Source organism: Pezoporus occidentalis, unplaced genomic scaffold (assembly GCF_034315485.1).
Source record: "Pezoporus occidentalis ecotype Australia unplaced genomic scaffold, CSIRO_AGI_Poc_V1 ctg354, whole genome shotgun sequence".
NCBI classification, from domain to species: domain Eukaryota; kingdom Metazoa; phylum Chordata; class Aves; order Psittaciformes; family Psittacidae; genus Pezoporus; species Pezoporus occidentalis.
The window spans coordinates 320605-340850 of NW_026915527.1; the positions used below are offsets into that span (position 1 = coordinate 320605).

The following is a 20246-nucleotide window of genomic DNA, read 5'->3' on the forward strand; positions in this document are numbered from 1 at the left end:
TTGTAGCACAGTAGTTATCAATGGTAGTCACAGCAAAGGAATGAGGTTGGCATTATTGCAAGCCCTTTGTCCTGAATTTATAATAGGCCTAGGCCATAGCAGAGTAATTTAATTACAGAATTTCAATTAATAACTCATCTCATATAGTTTTTAGCTTTTTTTTTTCTGCATAATGCAGATATTTTTAATACTCAAAAAAAATACCTTGAGTTTTTTTAATATGTCTTTAGTTCTCACCCCAAGACTAGAAATTTTCATAGGCAGGTTCATAGATTATAGAGTTTTACTGTAGTTGAAGGTGATAACAGAGCATTATTATGTTGACCAAAATAATTTTTATTTGGGTAGATTATTGCAATTCAGCTTCCAAGAGTGAATCGTAGGTAAAATCTCAGCTCTAGTCAGAGGTATTTCCTGATGGACAGATTGTATATATTCTTTTCTGTGGAACTCCTGCCTCAACTCTTCTTCCTCTACGGCATCAGCATTTAAGTCTGGTTAGAATATCCTTCAAACTCTGAGATATGATATTGCTTCCAAAAAAAAGTTACAAATGATATCCTCATACACTTGAGATCCCTTTCAATGTAATAGTGAGCTGGAAAAGACAGTTGCATATTACTGTCACACTGACCTGTGGCAAGATGTGTGACTCCATCTGAAATGTGATTTAGAAATCAAATGGGGTCATTTGAAATTAGATACTCTTATAAAGACCCTTATAGGACAATATGACAGTGATGGCTTCAACTAAGTGAAATCTCATGTTAGAGACAAAAGCCAGACAATGAACGGAAATTGTGGGCAACCATATGGACATCTAATGTCTTAAGTGATTATAAAAATGTTAACCTGGACTTAGATTAACAGGAGACAGAGCTATCCACAAAATTAATTGTCCACATTCAGAATTATTTGTTGCATGTTCTCCATTATCTAGATTCAACTAGTTCCTTATGGCTTTTTGTACTCACAATTTAAATGTGCTGACAAGTGAAACATTGGAACACACATCAGTATCGATTGGTATGGAGGTAATTAAAGAAGTCACAATAAAGCATCAGTTACCAATACCTAAATACATCACAGTATCTATTTTGCTTTGGAAAAAAAAGCCAACCCAAAACAAAACAAAACAAAAAAACAAGCTTTGTTTGAAAAGCAATACTCTTTTCTAAATTTTTCCATGGAAACTTATGAAAATGCATTTGTAACAGAAAACATTGCTTATAAACCTAGAAAAAAAAACCAAATTGAACTCAGAAAATTAACCGAATCATTAAGAACCATGCAGCTGGAACATGTGCTTTCCTAGTCTTACTAAGCCCCAGAAACTGATCAATACAAAATATGAAAGAATAAACTGTATAGCACAAGATTAATGGATTGTATTTAGACTTTGACAGTTGTCTAGGAAACGAAAAGGGAAGAATTGGAACTTCTGGCTGAGAGGCTTACATACAATTCTAAACTGAATGTGAGCGTTCCTACACAAGGAGCAAAATGCACAGAAAGTCAGCATGAAAATAGAGTGCTTTATGCCTGTGGTTTAACACAGCGTATGAAAATGTACATGATTTCTTCAGATATCATGGTAGTTCCTACTGAAACTTAACCAAGCCCTAAATTTGGAATGTTTTCCAAATGGATTATGGAAGTATGACTTTGATCTAGTAACTACATGCATGTAATAAATCCAAAAGAGCAAAGCCTATGAGTTACAAGTTCTAGAACCCCTTTAAAAAGTGTCTCTTGTAATGCTGAACTTTAAGTATACTAATGAAACATTGTGCTAATTAGAGACCTATGGCTTTAAGTAATATACACTACAGAAAGTGTTATAGCAGCTACTAGAATTTTAGTATTCTTCCTCTTATAACACAAACTAAAGCAAGTTGATATGTAGGAAATACATGGCAAGTAACTTAAACAGCTGTTAGTAAAAAACTATCAGGAAGACTCCTTTAATACTCAGTTACAGATTCACTCAGAAGGAGGAAATTCCTTCCTAACACAGGCTGAACTTTTTTTATACTGCTTTTGGTCAGAACTTGTGTCTCAGGCCAGGCTTCTCGATAGGAACATTTTGGCCTTAAATATTAGTGATAGGCTTTTCTTTAGACACTTCATCCGAATGAAAGTAAGTATGAGGATTGCCCTCTTTCAGTTAAATCAGACACTGGACTACTGGGGCCTTTTGAGATTACTTATTTCTGCCATGAAGTTTATTCTGCTCAGACCTCAAATAGCATCATAAATGGATTGCCTCTCCTACCATAAACCCTAGCACTTTCGCTTTCATCTGTTGTACACAAGTTGTACAAATGACTGGGCTTTAAAACAAACAGAATTTTTGAAAAAGATTCAAAGCTGTTTGTGATGAGTGGAATGTGTCTTGCTCCTTGGCAGGGCATATTAAAGCATATGCCTTCACTCATTTAAAAGGGCTCTCCCTCTGTAACATAGAAGTTATCACAGGAAACTCAATTTTTTTGCAACAGTTTAAATTTGGGGAATTCCTTCCCTCAAAACAGTGCTTTTCTAAAGAAAACACATTCAAATATCTGTTCTAATAGATATTTATCTGTGGTGAAAAATATCTTGCTTTGACTGTCACTGTGGAGTTAGGTTAACTTTTCTAAAATATATGGGGTTTTGTCATTCCTATGGCTTACTATCCTAATCATATACTCTACCAGCTTGATCCTTTTTACTTAACCATTGCACAATCACATACACATTCAAAGTAAATGCTCTTAACAATAGTAACTGCAGAGAAATTTCAGTACTCAAGGAAATCAAGTTGGTATCATGTTAACTGCATCTGAGAAAAAAAAAAAAATCCTCTGTGGAACAGAGGCAAATTCACCTTCAGGTTTCCAAGATGGCCACACATATATTTCAAATATGAACAAAAGGGGATAAAAATATTCTTGTACCAAAGTCTTGGTGCTGTTCCACAGTTATATTCTGTGACTGGCTTTTGAAAAGGCAGTGAAAGTTGTTTATTAAGACAGTGCATTTAATATCTGAAAACTTATTTGGACATACTTAAAATTAGACCAAGAACTTTGGTTTCCTGAGAGTATATTTTTAATCAATGTAAATCTGGAATTCCTTAGTGTGTCCAAATATTAAAGGATAATACAGCTACACATAAGAAAGGGCAGACTTTCAAGGAAACTCAAACCAATGTAGGCAAAAATCTGGGACATGTTTGCCCAAATTCAGACTACATGGGTTCATGTAATTTCTGCTTCTAACCCAGGACTACCAGCCAGAGAAAGGACATGATTTCTGAGAAATTATGGCAGTTTTTTCCTCAATGAGTAGGTAGCCAGGCCACATAGTGAGATATATGTACCTATATACATATATATATAGGGAACTATTCTTCCTCTGAACAAATAATTTCCTTTTATTCCTTGCTCATTTTAATTCTTCAGAATTCTTCTTCCTGTTAAGTGATTATACTGGGGTATACTGAAGGGGTCACAGAGCCAATAGTACAGATACTCTTCTCAGCCATTTTCCATACTGGCATTTGTGATATCCTTTCAGATTTACTAGTGTTCCTCATGCTTTTATTCAGGAAATGGTGCACAGCTCTATGTGCTGCTCAGCTGATCTATACATATGTAGCAACTTACAACACATGTGAAACATCAGCTTTGCTAAGCAGGTAGCTCAACAGTACAGCGCGTATGCAATTGATAAATCTGGGATGGGCCAGGCTTGCTGCATACGGACTACACAGTCAATACATACATTTTCAAAACGTGATCATTTGATAAGGATATCTGACATCCAGCAAACCAATAGTCAGGAATCCAGAAAAGCATCAGGAAAAACAAATTCCAGGTTGAAAAAGGGACCTGTGCACATGGCAGCTCTATGATTATACTAGCCTAAGTAGAACTACTCGGTAGAGAAATCAATAGCAATAAAGAATTAATAACTAGACATATAATTAATCTGAGCATAAATAACCTTTTCCTCAAAGTTTTTACATGTGAAAAAGCTTCATAGAAGCTTAAGCTCTTTAATTAAATTTTAACATTTTAGTTGCATTTTTAACCGTAAAACATGTTCCATGATTTGTCTTAGTTGTTCGAGCAAGTGAACAGTATTTTATTTGTAGGAAAACCTTACAAAGACTGGTGACCAGTTTAAGAGCACCAGTTGGCTGGTGCTTTTGGCTTTTTCTTATTCTTTTTTTTTTTTTTGGAAAGAAATAATTTTGGGATTGATAATGAACAAATGAGGGAACAGATACTACTGTGACCTAGTATTTAACTTGCTTACTCCTTTTTGGGATTACAGTGGTAATACACTCACATTACGGTTACTCAAGAGCATATGGTGCTCCTACTCTATATTTATATTTTGAAGTAATAGAGTCCCTGCCTGAGCTGCTCTTACCCCTACTCCCTCTGTCATAAGACAAGGAAAACCAAGCAGTAACACCATCACAGTAATATACTAGGTATTCCAGTTGTTCATAAAGAAAATTTTGATGAAACCAGGTGAACTGGTTGTAAGATACCTGTTCCAATGTCTAGGTCCTATGGGAGAGCAGTTAATACCAAACTTAGAGATGCCATTGGCAATGTGCTTCAAAGCTTTAATGTGTATCTGTAATGAGTATCAGCAGCTTTCCAGTGAAGGGGATGCAGTTTCCTATAGATGGATTTTATGGTTGTTGACATGTGATTTGATAGATTCACTAAAGCCACAGCTCAGAGTGTGTACTTTTGCTCTGTAAGTAGTCTCAGCTAGTGAGCATCAATTTTATTTTGATATTTTAAACCTTTCATTTATTCATGTGAGGATGAAAAAAACCCATTCCCTGCAAATGGTAACAGTATCTATTACTGATTAGCAGCTATAAGGTAAAAAAAAAATAGAAGAGTTACACTGAATGGCAAATAAGCTAATTAGACTTTTGAAAGTTAAGTTTCTAACTTCTAACTAGAATTTCCTGATAAAGAACAAGTAAATGTAACTTCCTGAAACTTATTTTCAATAGTAATTCTCAGGGTTCAACAAATAGATATCTTAACAAGTACAGTACTAAAATATCAGAAAGTTGCATTTATTTCCTTAATAGGTTTAAATCAGGCAGAGTTCAAGCAATTTTTTCATTTGTCACCTTTTGGCAAGAACAACATATGGGTAAGAAGAGCCAGGATTTTCTCTTTAGAGAACAAGGTCATACCTTTCCTCCCTTCTACAAAGAGCTAGTATCTGCTCGTCTCTGATCCACCAAAAGCTGTGGGACTCCAGCAATGTAATTGATACATAGCATACACATAACAAATTGTACAGGGCTGAGAATGTGAGCAGCAGAAGGAAATGAACCAGTCAGAGCACCAGTCAGAAAGTTCCATCTTACATCTCACCATCCTTTTTTGCTTCTAAAATCCTTATTCTTCTGAAGGCAAATAAATTTATCTCCGTGCCTAATCTTCATAAGGTACAAATTAACTCACGTAATGCTATCTGATGAAGAAAAAGAGGTGAAAACACAAGATGTGTTGTCACGATATTGATTTAAATCCCCATACTTTCTACCCTTTCTCCTTTCCCTTCATCCCTCTCCACTCCAGGTTACTTGATAATAAATGGAAATGACCAAACTACCACTCCAACAGAATCTGAGAGGGCACAGGGGAATTGTTTAATGTTCTCCAACGAAAAAGTCTTTACCTCTGCTTGCATCTAGCATTAGCTAAACAGAACTTTACAATGCTGAGCTTAATTGGCACAGCAAAGAAAATCAGTATGGGCTCTTCTGCTCATTAGAGGAAAAAACATAGGCTAACAACACAAGCATCACTTCTATAAATATCAAGCCTAATAAACAACATATCTGTTTAACAGGTGCTGTGAGGCTTCAGATTACTGCAGCAACTCACGTTCTAGACTTTAACAATCTTTCCTCACAAAATGGAGATGTGCAAGAGAGCAAAAATTAAATATTAAACTGTTAGAATTAAAAAGTCTGAAACTGTTTTCTTGACAAATCAATTAGGAAAGCACAAACATGGTATATTTAAAAACAAACACGATCATTATTATTAATTATTTTGAAGTTATACACGGACATCACAGACACATTGATTTGGAACTGTAAAAAATACAAATTAAAAACCTTACCCTTTAATATACCTACTTCAGGTACAGGCCTCACTTGCTACTCTGAGTACCACCTGAGAGCCAATCCTGCTCTCTTTTTCTTATATGGATCGAGATGTGATTTGTAAACAGTGCACTCCCTATTTTTTTGGCATTTTTTTATTTCTACTGTTTTCTCTTGGAAATAATTCCTAAATTGATACTATGATAACACATATAGTTTTAATCACTAGTAGAATCACTACTGAAAACAGAATTCACGTATCAAAGTGATCTTCAATTGACATTTTCCTTTTACCTTCAATAACTGACAGCTTTAATTATTACTGATATCAATGAATGAGACAATAGATAAATGGACAATAACATGAAGAATTATAATAATTCTTGTGCTGATTTCTTCAAATGTTCCTACTAAGAAGCATATATTACTTAAGACAGTAATGTTACAGACAAAATTTTAACTGTATCATCAGTGTGGACCTCTGATTAATTAACAGTTGGTGAGCCCATTCTCTCATACACACAGACACGCAGCAGTGCAAAAAAATGGCACAGAAAGAAAAAAATCCCTTATAGATCTTCTACAAAATCCAGCCAGTAAGAGAATTTCTTCAAATACAATATATATATTGAAAATAGCAGTAACAAACCACATAGATTTTATTTCTGGATCATCAGAATCTTATGAGACCTGCTGTTCCTGAGCCTGAATATTACCAGATTTTTCTTACTAGGAAACAAGGTCACTTCTGTAAAATGCTAGGAATTAATTTAGTATACCTTGATTACAAAATGATCTGATTTTGAGAGTAAGACTACTGCATCATAACATCACATTAAGAGTACAAGGCCAGATACCAGATTTAACGAGTTTAAATGAAAAAAAAATCACACCATTATCACAATCAGACAGTACAAAATGGCTTTGAATTCCCCATTTCATCTTTGGCTTTACCTTAACAGCAGACCAGAGGGTAAAATCTGATTCCAAAATGTGGGAAAGATCATATTGCTAAGATTTATTATGGCTACAATGAAATGTTTTGCCAGCTTACCTGATTGAAAGAGAATGACAAATCACTGCAACGCCAAGCATCCAAAAATAATGTGATAATATATGTCTCCTCCTGAAATAGTCCAGATTTCCATCCACAAAGCTTTACTAATTATTTATAATTTCTGTATTCTCAGTGAAAAAGAAAACACAGAGACCTTTCCAGAATCCTCCCTGATTCTGCCTCCGCTTCCTGTTCTCAGTCTCACTCTATGGTACCCAACATATATCAGAAAACAGCTTATTAGGAGAAGGAGGGGGTGAAGGGTGGGGGAATGGAGGGGGAGCAGAAGTGAAAAAAACGCAGCACCTAACGTGGCAGCTCCACCTACTGGTAAAGATAATGAATCAAAGCGTACAATACATCAGTTTCTGAGGCGCCTTTATCCGTTTGTTCTGACCTACACATCCACCAGTTCCCGTGTAGTAAGTTCCTCCGAGCAAGCAGCAGAGCAGCCCACAAACCCACACTGACTATTGGATCACCATTTTAAAGATTTTTTCTTAAAATAATTAAATTTAAAGCCAGATGTCTATATGCATTCAGCAGAGAATTTAGTTTGAAATGTGCTGTTTCCTTTAAAAATCCGTGGGAAGAGAGGACTGTGTAAATACCAGAGCACAGACACTGACTGCACCCCTAACTTGTGTATGCTGAACTTGCATCTTGATACTGTGTTATCCATTAAATACTACTATGCATTTTTGGCATTATGTTAATTTCTTTTATGTGTGTAAAATGTAGTATGCTTATGTAAAAAACATAGCTCAAAGTCTTTCCTTAGACAGCATTCCTGGGCATGTGCTTACCTAGGATTCCTCTAGCCATCCTGGGAAGAATTACTAGAGCACTGGCTCCAACATTGCCTGGTCCATGGGCAACAACATTGAGTGAATAACGTGCTTCAGGCAACATATTTTGTCCTGCATGTCAGTTTGAGGAGTATTGTATCTGTAGAAATGCTGAGCAATGTCAGCAAGTGTGTGTAATGTATTGACTCATAGCCTTGGGTTAGAGATCACTACAGTTCCCAACCAATTTAAAATCAACCTACTGACTTTGTTCAGTCATGTGGGATTTAATGAACAAACATTATTGCACACAACAAGAAGAAAGAGTATAGGAGACAATGAATATTTTACTCTTTGGTAGTCTGTATTTTCTGTCAGTAGCTCTTCAGTAGTGTCTAGAGAGAGCCCCATTCTCTGTCCTACCAGTCACATACATTGTTTTGGATGCGAGGACTCCAGGGCAGCCATCACATATCCAGCCTGAAGGCCGCCACCAAATCACAACTACACAAAGCAGCAGCAGTGGTGACAACTGCATACAGATGATGTCTTTTTTCTCCAGTATCATAGAGATATCCCTATTTAAATTAGCATACTTAAACTACAATCCTTAAACATTTCTGTCAATTTGTTAGTAGTCCTTTTAATTTCAGTTAAGTTTTCTGCATGCTTGACAGATACAAATACCAAATTCCTGAATTTGGCTAATAACAGCAAACAGAAATAAGTTTTCAAATGTATGCATTCTGTATGTACAGATAATCTCTGTATATTAAGAAAAAGAGATGAGCTCCCACATTGCAAATGCAGCTGCATTACTTCCCTTGTTTGTTTTTGTAGAACCAGAGCACATGAGGACAATCCTGATCACACTGTACAAGAAAATCCCTCCTTTTTATTTCAAAGAGACTTTGTGGGTGTGAACATATAGCACAGTTTTTTAAGGGAAAAAAAGAAAGATTTGTTCTCTCTTTTATTTTAATATTTACATTTTCAAACTTGAGGAAGTTAAGAAGGAATTTATTTTTAATAAAAAAATGTGCATTGTCTCTAGAGCATTGGGTTTGCTTTCATAGGATTATGTTAATTTAGCTAACCCAAGAATAAACAGAGGCTGGTGCCTTGATTTTAAACTGCTTAGGAACATTGTTTTGCAACTGAATTGTGTTTTGAAAATCAAATCACGTCCTTGGATAGGACTTTCACTTGCTTATATGCTACATTTATTTTTCTTACTATTATTTTAATCTTAAAAATTTTTCTTAGTGGTCTTTGGAAGTTTTCTTCAGGAGGTCTTTATGTCATAGTCCAAATGTAAGCATCATCTCATAATACTGTAGCTAAGGGTAGGTTATACATGTTGAATCTGTTTCGTCTGGAAATGTAAGAAAGATATATGCGGTAAATACCATGTATATCAAATGTGTACATGCTCATGTGTACAAAATCCCTCTCCCTCCTTTCCTCTGCCTCACTAGATCCCACTGAACAGTCAACTGACAGATATGAAAATCAGAAGAGGTCATTCAAAAGACAACTACAAATAGACTGCTTTGACAAAAGTAATTTATAACAACGCCAGCCTGGCACTTGTTTCGATCCAAATTATTAGTATAACTTTTACTGAATCATCACTGAAAGTTCATTTCTGAAATTGCATTTAAAAATATAACTTGAAAAGCCTTGACATTTTTAAATAATCCATTTGTCTGGGAATCCTGCCCCAGGTGCAGTTATGCTCTCAGTAATGAGTGAATAAATGCAAAGCTATTCAGTCACTTTTAACTAAACAGCTGAAACAGAAATGTTGAAGAAAGAGAAAAATGATTTTGAAGTGTTAAACATCAATGAATGCAGGCCTTGTATGAGGACTCATAATATAAAGGCAAGTCCTGTACATAGCTCACATGTAACTTCTCAGCAATGCTTGTTTCAGCATCAAGTATTTTGTTTGGTTAATACCATTATTTTTGGACAATAATTCTCGTTAGTAATTCTCAGGCACTTTTGTGAACATTAACATGTATTTAAAGGCAGCAAAATATGACACTCTGTCATATCTATTCCTTCAACTGTTTATCTGTATTAGCCTATGAAAGTGACCTAACGCAGTATTTAGCTAAGTCTGATGGATCTGACTTTAATTCAAGTTCAAGACTGGCTGATATAAGAGTATAAACCTTTGGTTTCTTTCTTTTTTCCTCCCTTTTGTCTCTAGAGTGAGGAATGAAAAAATTGCTTGTAATAAATTTTATACCAGTGTTACTAATGCATATTTACAAGCCACGGACCTGACATAGTGGCTTTTCAGCTTAAAAACTGTACTTTTACTTGAGAATCTATTTTTATTTGACTGCCTCATAGGGTGATAAGCAAAATTTAGGGAAGGCAGTACACTCAATTGCAATAGAAGAATCTGGTCTAACATTTAAGGAAGATCAGTGGCAACTTGCAAAAGTTTCTACACTTTCTTTTTATTCAAAAACTTGTGGGTTATTCATGTAGAATTTCAAATCTGAGATAGAAAATGCAAATATGGCAAGCAGTCAAATGATACAGAACTGCAGAACTTCTTGGGGTAAAGAAGGGCCTGAGGGTATGTGTAAAGTCCATGTCTTCCCTGTATCATCAGTAATATCACAAAATTCTCTCTGTAGAGGATCGCAGAAAAGTATAAGGACTTCATAATAACTGAAGCCTTTGATGGTTAGATATTTTAACAGGCCACGGAGCATACTATCTGAAAAATTATCTGCTATAAGATACACATAATAATGTCACAAAAAAGATACGTGATCAGCAATCTGTATGTTAATGGTTGTAGCTTTCAGTTATAGCAAAATTGTTTTAACATTAATGTTATTAAATAATAGTTTAGACCCCTCCTACTCGTTGAAAACAATACGAAGGCCATACACAAATGGCTTTTGTCCCAGTAATTCCAAATGTTTAGTAAAAATGAATTAAAATACATCTCAAAGGACAAACCACCCCGACCACCTTCTGTATGTGTCCAAATATTGACCTCTAGATGCAACTTGCCTGTCATTCACATGACTACAATCACAATTATAAATTATGAGCTGAGCAAAATGTACACAACAATCTCACCTTAGAGATGTCATAAAATACTCACATGATATATAAACTATATATATATGTTCATACTTTGTGTATATATATATACATATATATATATATATGTAGAAAGAGTAAGGATCTTGTGTACCTATGTTTTGAATAAATCAGATCATCATGTGAGACTCATATGTGTTTAGTCAGTGGTCTAACAGTTCCCAGTGTCACAGGTTTCTAAGTTTAAGATCATTAGCAGCAGATGATGATAAAATAAATGGTGAAAAAAAACATTTTTTTTTCTAATGACAGTGATGCTGGAGCAAGAGGTGGGCCTAGTTGGTTGCAGGAGCCCCACAACAACTTCACCGGGCATTGTTAACTACTTAGCAAGAGAGCTGGTGAAAAGATTCATAGGTTATTAGGAAAGATGTAGCTTTCCCCTCATATATGTGCTAGATGTTTCTATTCTCTAGAATGTAGTAGGCACAGCATCTGCTGCCACCTCAGAAGTTTAGGAATTTCTGAGTGCTAGAAGCAGCGTTCCTCCTAATCTTGTTAATCGTGCTTCAATGTCTATTTTGGCACAACACAGGAGAGTCATAGAAAGCAACTAATGCATAAGGAAATACTTTTTTGCATGACATATAATATACCTTAAGAACTTAGAGATAGACAAGCCAATAGTTTAGGAGGATCCTGAAAAACACTAGATATTTATGTGAGTAATAAGAGCTAGAGCAGGGAGCAGGTGCTGACTCAGATAATAAGAATTAAGTACCTAAGGCTTGCAAGCTTCTTGTGTAACTTCCTGAACACAACATACGTTTGTATCTCAGTTCCTCACTTATGAAAGTAAGATAATAATTCCTGACTTCAGAAAGGGGTATATAATAAACTAATTTTCTTAGCCAGACATGCTGTAAAGAACAAGGCTAAAGAAGTATTTTAATTTTCCTTGTAATGTCCAAAGAAGCCAGCCAGGACTAGGAAGCTATTATTTTAGGCGCTATATATTCACAGGACACATACTATGTTCAAAAGAAGCTACTATATGTATATGACCAGACCAATAAACAAAGAGGATATGCAAGCAAGCAATTTCAGAGTGAATAAATACAACTTCAGATAGATTTTAAGAGGTGGACAAATGAATTAAATGATACCTCAGCAACAAGTGCAGTAGTGCTCTCAGAGCTAGTAACAAAATCTAATAATGTTCTCCCAGGACACCTATAAACAGAGAGATTGCATTCATATGTTTTCATTCCATTTATTGCTACTGAGTCATGTGGTTTAATTGGTCAGATGAAAGGTAATCATCACTTGGAGAGAGGGGAGGTTTTGTTAAGCAAACCTCAAGTTATGATTTATTTATTTGGTAGTCTTTAAAAGCTGGAATGCCTAGAAGAATTGCTCTGTTTAACAATATATGCTTGCCAAGTTGAGTTTGCATTAGAAAATTTTTCTGCATCTCACAGTATGCCTAGCAGTTATCTGCACTAAAAATAGTACCTTTATAATCAAATCGTGAAAATATACTACACTGAGAGAGATGATACAAAATTTCAAACAATAGACTCTAATATGTTAAGGAAAAATAACTTTACCTTGATCTGCTTCCAGCAGATACAGATACAGAACATTTCAACTGTTTGGTGCACTGAATCGTGAAGTAAGCACTAGTTAATGACTTAATGGTTCTGACTATAGGCATACTAATGTCTCAGAGAGCAAAAATGAAAGGGATAGATCCTTCCAAAAACTTTTGTACGCATTCCTTTTCAAATCTGTCTTCCCCATTGGTCATTAAAAGTGACTTCAGGGTTAGCCCCCGGCAGCCAAGAAATGACTGGCTTTACATTTTGAAGATATTTTGAACATGATTTAAAATATTCTCTTCTTCTAAAGTAATTATCAAGACCAAATAGTTTTCATTACTTAGAAATATGTTCAGAAATCTTTTAAGTTCCAAAGCTGTCTTCCTTCTAAGGTGGAGGTAAAAAACTGGTGGGCTGATGCCAACTTCATGAAGTTTAACCATGCCAAGTGCAAGGTCCTACACCTGGGTTGGAGCAATCCCAGGCACAGCTACAGGTTGGGCAGAGAAGAGATACAGAGCAGCCCTGCGAAGAAGGGCTTAGGGGTGTTGGTCGATGAGAAAATGAACATGAGCCAGCAGTGTGCACTTGCAGCCCAGAAAGCCAACCGTATCCTGGGCTGCATCAAAAGCAGCATGACCAGCAGGTCAAAGGAGGTGATCTTGCCCCTCTACTCTGCTCTTGTGAGACCTCACCTGGAGCATTGCCAGTACAGCCCCAACTTTCTCAGCCTGTCTTTATATGGGAGGTGCTCCAGCCCCCAAGTGGAAGGGATAGATTTATGGACAAACAAGAGAAAAAAAGGAAAAGTAAGGGTTCTAAATATGTGAAATAGCTATGTCTTTGAGGCATGTAAAGGACAGGCGTCGATAAGTGTCGGTTGGCCAGAATAGCTACTGGCATTGCTCCTTAGGCTTAACATCCCATGTGCTGTGGAAACTGGAGTTTGACCTTTTACTCCATCTCTTCTGGGCAAATGTTTTTGCATGATTTAATAGAATGGGTATTTTTTATGCAGATGTCTGTTAGCCATGCTCTGAGAGGCAAAGAGAAATTTCTGGTAGAAACGAGCTCTATCAGCATGGTTGAATAAGCAGAAAGAGTCTTCCAGCTATCTTAGTTTTAAGACACTTGAAAAAGATCAGAAAACTAGATTTGTTCAATGGATTTTTATTTTCATTCCTATGTAGTTACTACTAATATGGATTTATAAAACCAAGAATATACCATGTTTGTAACTGTTGCTGGAGAGCTTTAATAGATTTAGAATCAGTTCTGAGAGTTTTACTGGAATTTGTGATTCTCACAGTGCTTTTCTGAATTTTTCATAGAAAAAAAAATTTATTTTCTCACAAATGTGTAACTGGGAGAGTTTGTACAACTGACAAATCCAGGTTTTCTAAGAAAATAGAAAATTCCTGTGAATTTCAACGGTTAATTTTTTATTGTCTTTGAGTTCTTGTGGCATTTTTATTATGGTGTATGTGAGATACTACCATCATCTTTCATTATCACTGTACTCTTCACAGGGGATATAGAAAAGCAAAGCTATCTTTGCCAACAAGTTTTGCCATTATTATGTAATTGTCACAAATTAAAAAAAAAAAAGTGAGAAAGTAATAGACTGTGGAAGGATTAAGATTACAGAATATATTAAAAAATAAAAGTTTCTCAGAGTTCGGGAGAGAGAAAATAGTATTTATAATGAAGCTGAAATCCATGTTTCTTCCCAGTATTCCTTTAATTAGATGGTTATTCTACAGCTAAGAATTTTATATTAGTGTTGTTAAAAGTAATAGTCATACAATCTCCAAATCTCTTGAAACACTTCTATCTCATTTTTAACTCTTGAGATTTTATTAATTCAAATGATCTTTGGGGTGTGTTTTTTTTTTTTTTTTCTGGTTGGATTTTTTTTTTTTTTTTAGAAAGCTTAGAAATTCTTGTTTGCTTTCTGAAGTAGGTTAAATTAATATTCAAAACTTTAATGTTAGGTATTCTGGTGAAATGATCGTTTTGTGAAAAGTAAATTCAGTGAAAGCTTTAGTGGAAGTAGGCTTTAGAATATCAGCTTCACCAGTTTATGCTGATAGTAGGCCTGTATCCATCCATGGTGCATTTCCATATGTATACAAATTTGTTAAAGTATATTCAACAGTATTTCAAGTTACACCCACGTTGCTCTCCGGGCATTTTGAAGTGCCAAGTCTCCGTGGGACGCCGCTATGCGCTTCAGCACCATGGACAGAGCCCACCGCCCTCGGTAGTGTAAAAACTGGCTGTAGAATCATAGAATCACAAAACGGTTTGGGTTGCAAGGGACCTTAAAGATCATCCCGTTCCAAACCCCTGCCATAGGCAGGGACACCTTCCCTGCACCTAACCTGCCCTCCAGGAGTGGGGCAACCATTTCTCTGGGCAACCTGTGCCAGTGTCTCATCAACCTCATAGTAAAGAATTTCTTACTAATGTCTGATCTAAATCTACCCTCTTTCAGTTTAAAGCCATCCCCCTTGTCATATCACTAGACTTTTATATTACTATACCTTCCAATGAAGTCCTCTTTCCAGGTATGAATATCATTTTTTTTAAATATAAAAGAGTATTTTACAGCAAAAATATCATTAAATCAAGTTCAAATTAGAGTATATTTTTTGTGACAATAATATTTCTAAAACACTCAGCCCATGCTCACACGATAGGTATGTTGATCTATTATTATCTTTACTTGAACTACTTTAGTACTTCGGAGTTCCTTCATGGTCCAGAATCCCATTGTAGGGATTGAACAAGCATGGAAATTGATCTTTTTCCTGAAGAACAAACCCTCCAAGGGTTTGTGATAACTGTAATGAATGGTTTAAATTGACACAAATATGAGTTGCTACTGAAAGGGATAGTCTCTCCAGCAACTTCCTTGTGTTGATGTTACTGTTTTTTGTGATGCATTAGATCATGGATCCTAATTAAAAATTCCATGGCTTTCATCTAGATCCATTCCTAGATAACTCTTGCACATTTTCCTCCCCAAACCTTATGGTTTAGTGTGATGAAATTTTCCTCCACAGCAGATAATTTTTGAGCCAGTCCTGCATGCAGGTGGCTGGTAGCTGTTTGATGTGACAGAGCAGGTATAAGTGACAGAAAACTGTCAAGGAAATAGATAAAAGTAGGCACACTCAGCTATTAAGTATAAGGGATGCTTCAGTAAATCAAGCATTGTTATCATGGGGATCATGGCTAGAGACACCTTGGGTGAGGCACTCAGATTGCATATTAGTCTTTCATAAGTAATAGTACCCAAAGTACAAAAGGCAGTTTCAAGATGATATAAAATACAGAAGAGAGTCTTGGATGGAAATAAGTAAAACAGATCACCATAAAAGCTCTTTATTGAGTAATAACGTAACAGTCCTGGCTAAACTCAAGCATTCATTCTTTTTTTCTTATGTAACTTCCCCCCCCCCCCCCCCCCCCCCGAGGCTTTCAATGAAGTTACAAATGCAATTTATATCTTGCAGAATCAATAATCAAAGAGGAAAAAAGCAGGCACACTTATTTTCTCTGTCTTCATAGTGATGGGTTCTGAATACAGAATTACCTCTTTATTATTAAGCATACTGCACTGTTACATAGTAAAATATGTTATCTGGCAGAACCTCGAGCTTTCTGTGATTATTTGTATACGGATGGATCCAAGTGCTTCATTATTAAAACAATCAATACAGAAAAAAAGTTGTGCAGATTAAATCTCAAGCCAATTTTTAAAAACATTTAAACATTTATCAGTCCTAACCTACTTACTTCATTTTAAAGCTGTATAATCAAGGGCTAATACTCAATTAAAAACTATAATACAACTGTTTTGGAGGCTAAGAATCCAGCCGAGCCCATCTCCTTGCCAGTAGGTGGAGCCAGCACGTAATATGCTGCCTCCTTGTTTCCTCCCCCTCATTTTTCCACCTCCCTCCCCCCCCCCCAATTTTCTGATCGATGCTGGGATTCAAAGAGTGAATCTCAGAACAGGAAGCAAGAGAAGAGCCTACAGAATACTGCAGAGGTTCCTTTGTTGCTTTGATGGGGAGGTTCTTTCTTTATTTCCTTTTTCATTTCAGTGAAATTAAGAGTTTACAAGCTTCTTTGCCCAGGACAGTGAACCTGCAGTAAGAAGGAGACTCATCACCTATAAGTGTCTGGATATTTCTTATGCCATGATTTGTAATTCTCTTTTAATCAGGTAAGACAATATGATATTTAATAAAAATGCTTAGGTGACAAATTCCTGTTGTTTTGTATGAAGAATCCTCTCTTGTGGTGCCACACCTAGTTTTCAATTAATATTAATAGAGCAAGAGGAGAGGAAATAATAGCCATCTTTACCACTGCATGGATTTTTCATAGTATTTAATTGGATATCAGCACAATAACAAAAATGTTGTTGCTCTTTGGAGTTCTCTCCTCCTGTGTTTCTTTAAGATTGTATGCTTATCATTAGAATTACTTTGGGGCTTGTATTTTTCATCCTAATTGTGGTAATTTGTGCCTGTTGTTTTGAGGTGGCCATCCACAAGTGTTTTCTTTTTCTACTGGAGGTTATATTGGTGCTGTATCCAGAATACAAATTGGAATGTATTTTAAAGCATAGAGATACATCCCTGGGATTGCCCAGTTTTAATGCAGAAATGTGCTGTTGCTTCTTTATGCCATCTTCAGTCAGAAGCTTTCTTTACTTCCTTAATTCATTGTTTTGTTTCTGTGAGGTACAGGAGATTTACAGGATTCTCCCCTCTCTCATTTCCCAAAACAGCCTCTCCCTGTTCTGGAAGACAGAATGGAGGACTTGTCTGTGACTAAACATGGTTTTGCACTGCTGCAAATATCATAGGAAACACATGTGCTTTGTGAACCATTTTATATATGGAAGAATGATTTTATTTTTTTTTCTTACTGTAAAAAAAAAAATCATTCCATGTTGCATGAGAATGGAAAAAAAATTTCCTTTTTTTTTTTTTTTTTTTTTGGATACATGATACACACTGGGGAGACAGCAGAATGACTCAGGAGGTGGGAAGCTCATGCAGCAGCCCCTGACTCTTCTTTCAGACCTTCTCATTTGGTTTTTATTTTGGGCTTTGTTTTGCTTGTTTTTTTTTTTTTTTACCTTACTTACAGCAATAATTTATTTAGTTGGGAAAAACAACATAGAAATGCATTGACTTACACAGCCACAGATTAAAGGTCTCAGTAGCCAGTACATGAGGAAAAAAGAATGTGTGATTAGTTTAAATGCGTTTTGCTTTCTATTATAAGGTGGTGAGTAGGAAAGCACTTAATCAAAAATTTCACACCTGCATAAAGGTAAACTTTATTCTTAGTGTGATTAGAGAAAGGACAGAAAATCGCCTGTTGAGATTTGAATGCTAGATGCTGTCTTAACATGACTCATTAGATACATGTGAAATGTTAAGAGGGCTCACATGCATCCTTGCCATCTATGCATATTGCCTGCTTAGTTGTATATTTCTGATCAATGTTTACAGTGTATAAATGGGTCTGGCTCAAGCATTACAGCATCTGAGGATCTCTTCACTAGATGGTAAAGGGTGTTCCATTCTTGAACAGATCTGGAGAAAAGATGAATACTCAAGTCCAAATGATCTGCAGTTTCCTCCAGAGACAAATGCATTAAATAAATGATGCTCTCATGTCTATAGGCCCCAGTTCAACAACAGGCATGTCAATGGAATGACTCACATTCTTAATATCAGACAAGTGGACAAGCATCTGGCTACATTCTCTTGATTTTTAAACTGCACCAATGTTCAGGGAGAGAGTAACTTTTTCTCAATAGCAGCAATTTTGCAGTGTTCATAAAATGCAGTTAGTAGGCATATAGCTTCGAAGACAAGCTACAGGTTTAGTTTTACATTTAAAAAAATGGAAAGAAAAACCATTAAGTTGCTACAAGCCTTAAAAGAAAATCTGAAGTTGAATTCTTACAGATTTTGAGTACATTAATTGTGAACATTAGTCTTGGTAAAATACAAGCATGTAAATGGCCATACCATATCAAAGCATGATCCAGTTACCTTTCAGTAGCAATGAAGTCGATGTTTCTAGAGAAGTTCAAGTGAAAGTTGACCCAGAAAGCTGGCCATCCCTACCTTCTGTGAAACTTAATTTTAAGGGATATGTAAGCCTTCAAATTTTTGTTCATCTGAATTATTCTATTTGAAGTGTACCCTGTGCACATCTAAGCATCAGATCTCTGCAGCAGAGACCAGCAGACCCAATCTGCAGCAACAGCAAGAACCCAGCAGCTGTCATGCTGCCAGCACTGCTTGTTCAGTTTATTGATCACAGGCCTTGATGAATGGATTTGCTGGGTCACTACCTGTATTCCCACTCTACCCCTGAGTAGCCTCTAAACTGTCCTGCCAAGGGGGTAGAGAGGACACTGAAATCTAATATACCCTACCTGCTTGAATCATACTAGGCATGAACAAATGCAAACGTAATTCCTTCGTATGCATGCAGCTCTCAGCTGCACAAGAATCACAAAGAAGCTTTTTACTGTGTTGCCCCCATTTTTTTAAGGTCACGCACACTTATGCTGACTCCTCCAAAGGACAGTGTGTATCAGCAGCAGGCCCTCATTCTGTACTCTCTCAGAGTGGGAACAGACTCTCCTCCACCAAAACCCCTTGTTCCTCTTTCTTTGCCCTCAGCCCCAGCTTGCTGAGCAGGCAACAGGGATCCCAGAGGCCTCCTTTCTAGAGGCTTCCTGAAGCCACTTGAAAGAATCCATTTCTTGTGCCTCCTCTCCTCTCACTGACATATACCAGTCTCAGAAATGCTGAGTTAAAAGACATTTCTGACAATGGTGGCTGAATCTCTTCTGTTACTGTCTTTAAAAGACAAGTAATGTACCTGATTTCAAAGGTGTGTTAATAAGGGGAGGCAAATGGTGTTGTGAACGACTAAATACCATAAGACTCATAAATAAAGCTAAGGAGGAAATTAGTAATTCTGTACTCACTGCATGCATGGGAAGATAGGTAGTAAAGACTCCTTGGGACCAAAATATTGAAAAAGGACCATTTATAGAAACACTGAACAACTATATTTGTGTTATTGAGTTCAAATTCCTATTGTTTCCAAGCCTGCAACTTAAGCTGTCTTATTTCTGAACCTACTATTATTCCTATTTCTATCCTTATGTTCAATTTAAATTAGGTTGTTTCCTATTCCTGCTTCTAACTGGTTTGGGAGCAGCAGGAGGGCTTTTCCTCTTCCTGGTCTCAGTATCTGATGCCTCAGCAGCTTTTGCTATCAACAGCAATGAAGGTGCTGTTAACGCTAGGCAGCAACACAGTCAACACGTGGCAGCTTTGTAGGTATTTAGTGCAAGCCACTAAGAAGCTTTTTCTGAGCATATTTAGAAATTATTTTAGAGAAGTGTTGAATGGCCAGATTTCAATAAATTTAAACAGGAGCAACAAAATGCAAACTCTTATATTGCCTGAGCAGCCTACTTGACAAAATTCAGAGTAAAGAGATGGTATCAAAAGTTCTCAAAAAAT

General features: G+C 36.2%; 2 protein-coding genes across 8 annotated transcripts in view; one reads left to right on the forward strand and one right to left on the reverse strand.

The window, feature by feature from the left end:
- LOC134169716 (sodium channel protein type 2 subunit alpha-like) overlaps window positions 1-7449 on the reverse strand; it is a 75620-nt gene extending 68171 nt beyond the window's left edge. For all 7 annotated transcript variants that reach the window (XM_062630507.1, XM_062630505.1, XM_062630506.1 and 4 more), the window contains exon 1: window positions 7197-7449. The gene's annotated coding sequence lies outside the window, so the exon portion shown is untranslated. The remainder of the gene's footprint in view (window positions 1-7196) is intronic.
- Window positions 7450-16641: 9192 nt separating this feature from the next.
- The window catches only part of LOC134169720 (sodium channel protein type 2 subunit alpha), a gene marked incomplete at its 3' end in the record, with an annotated part of 76844 nt that continues 73239 nt past the window's right edge, over window positions 16642-20246 (forward strand). The window contains exon 1 of the mRNA XM_062630515.1: window positions 16642-16900. The remainder of the gene's footprint in view (window positions 16901-20246) is intronic.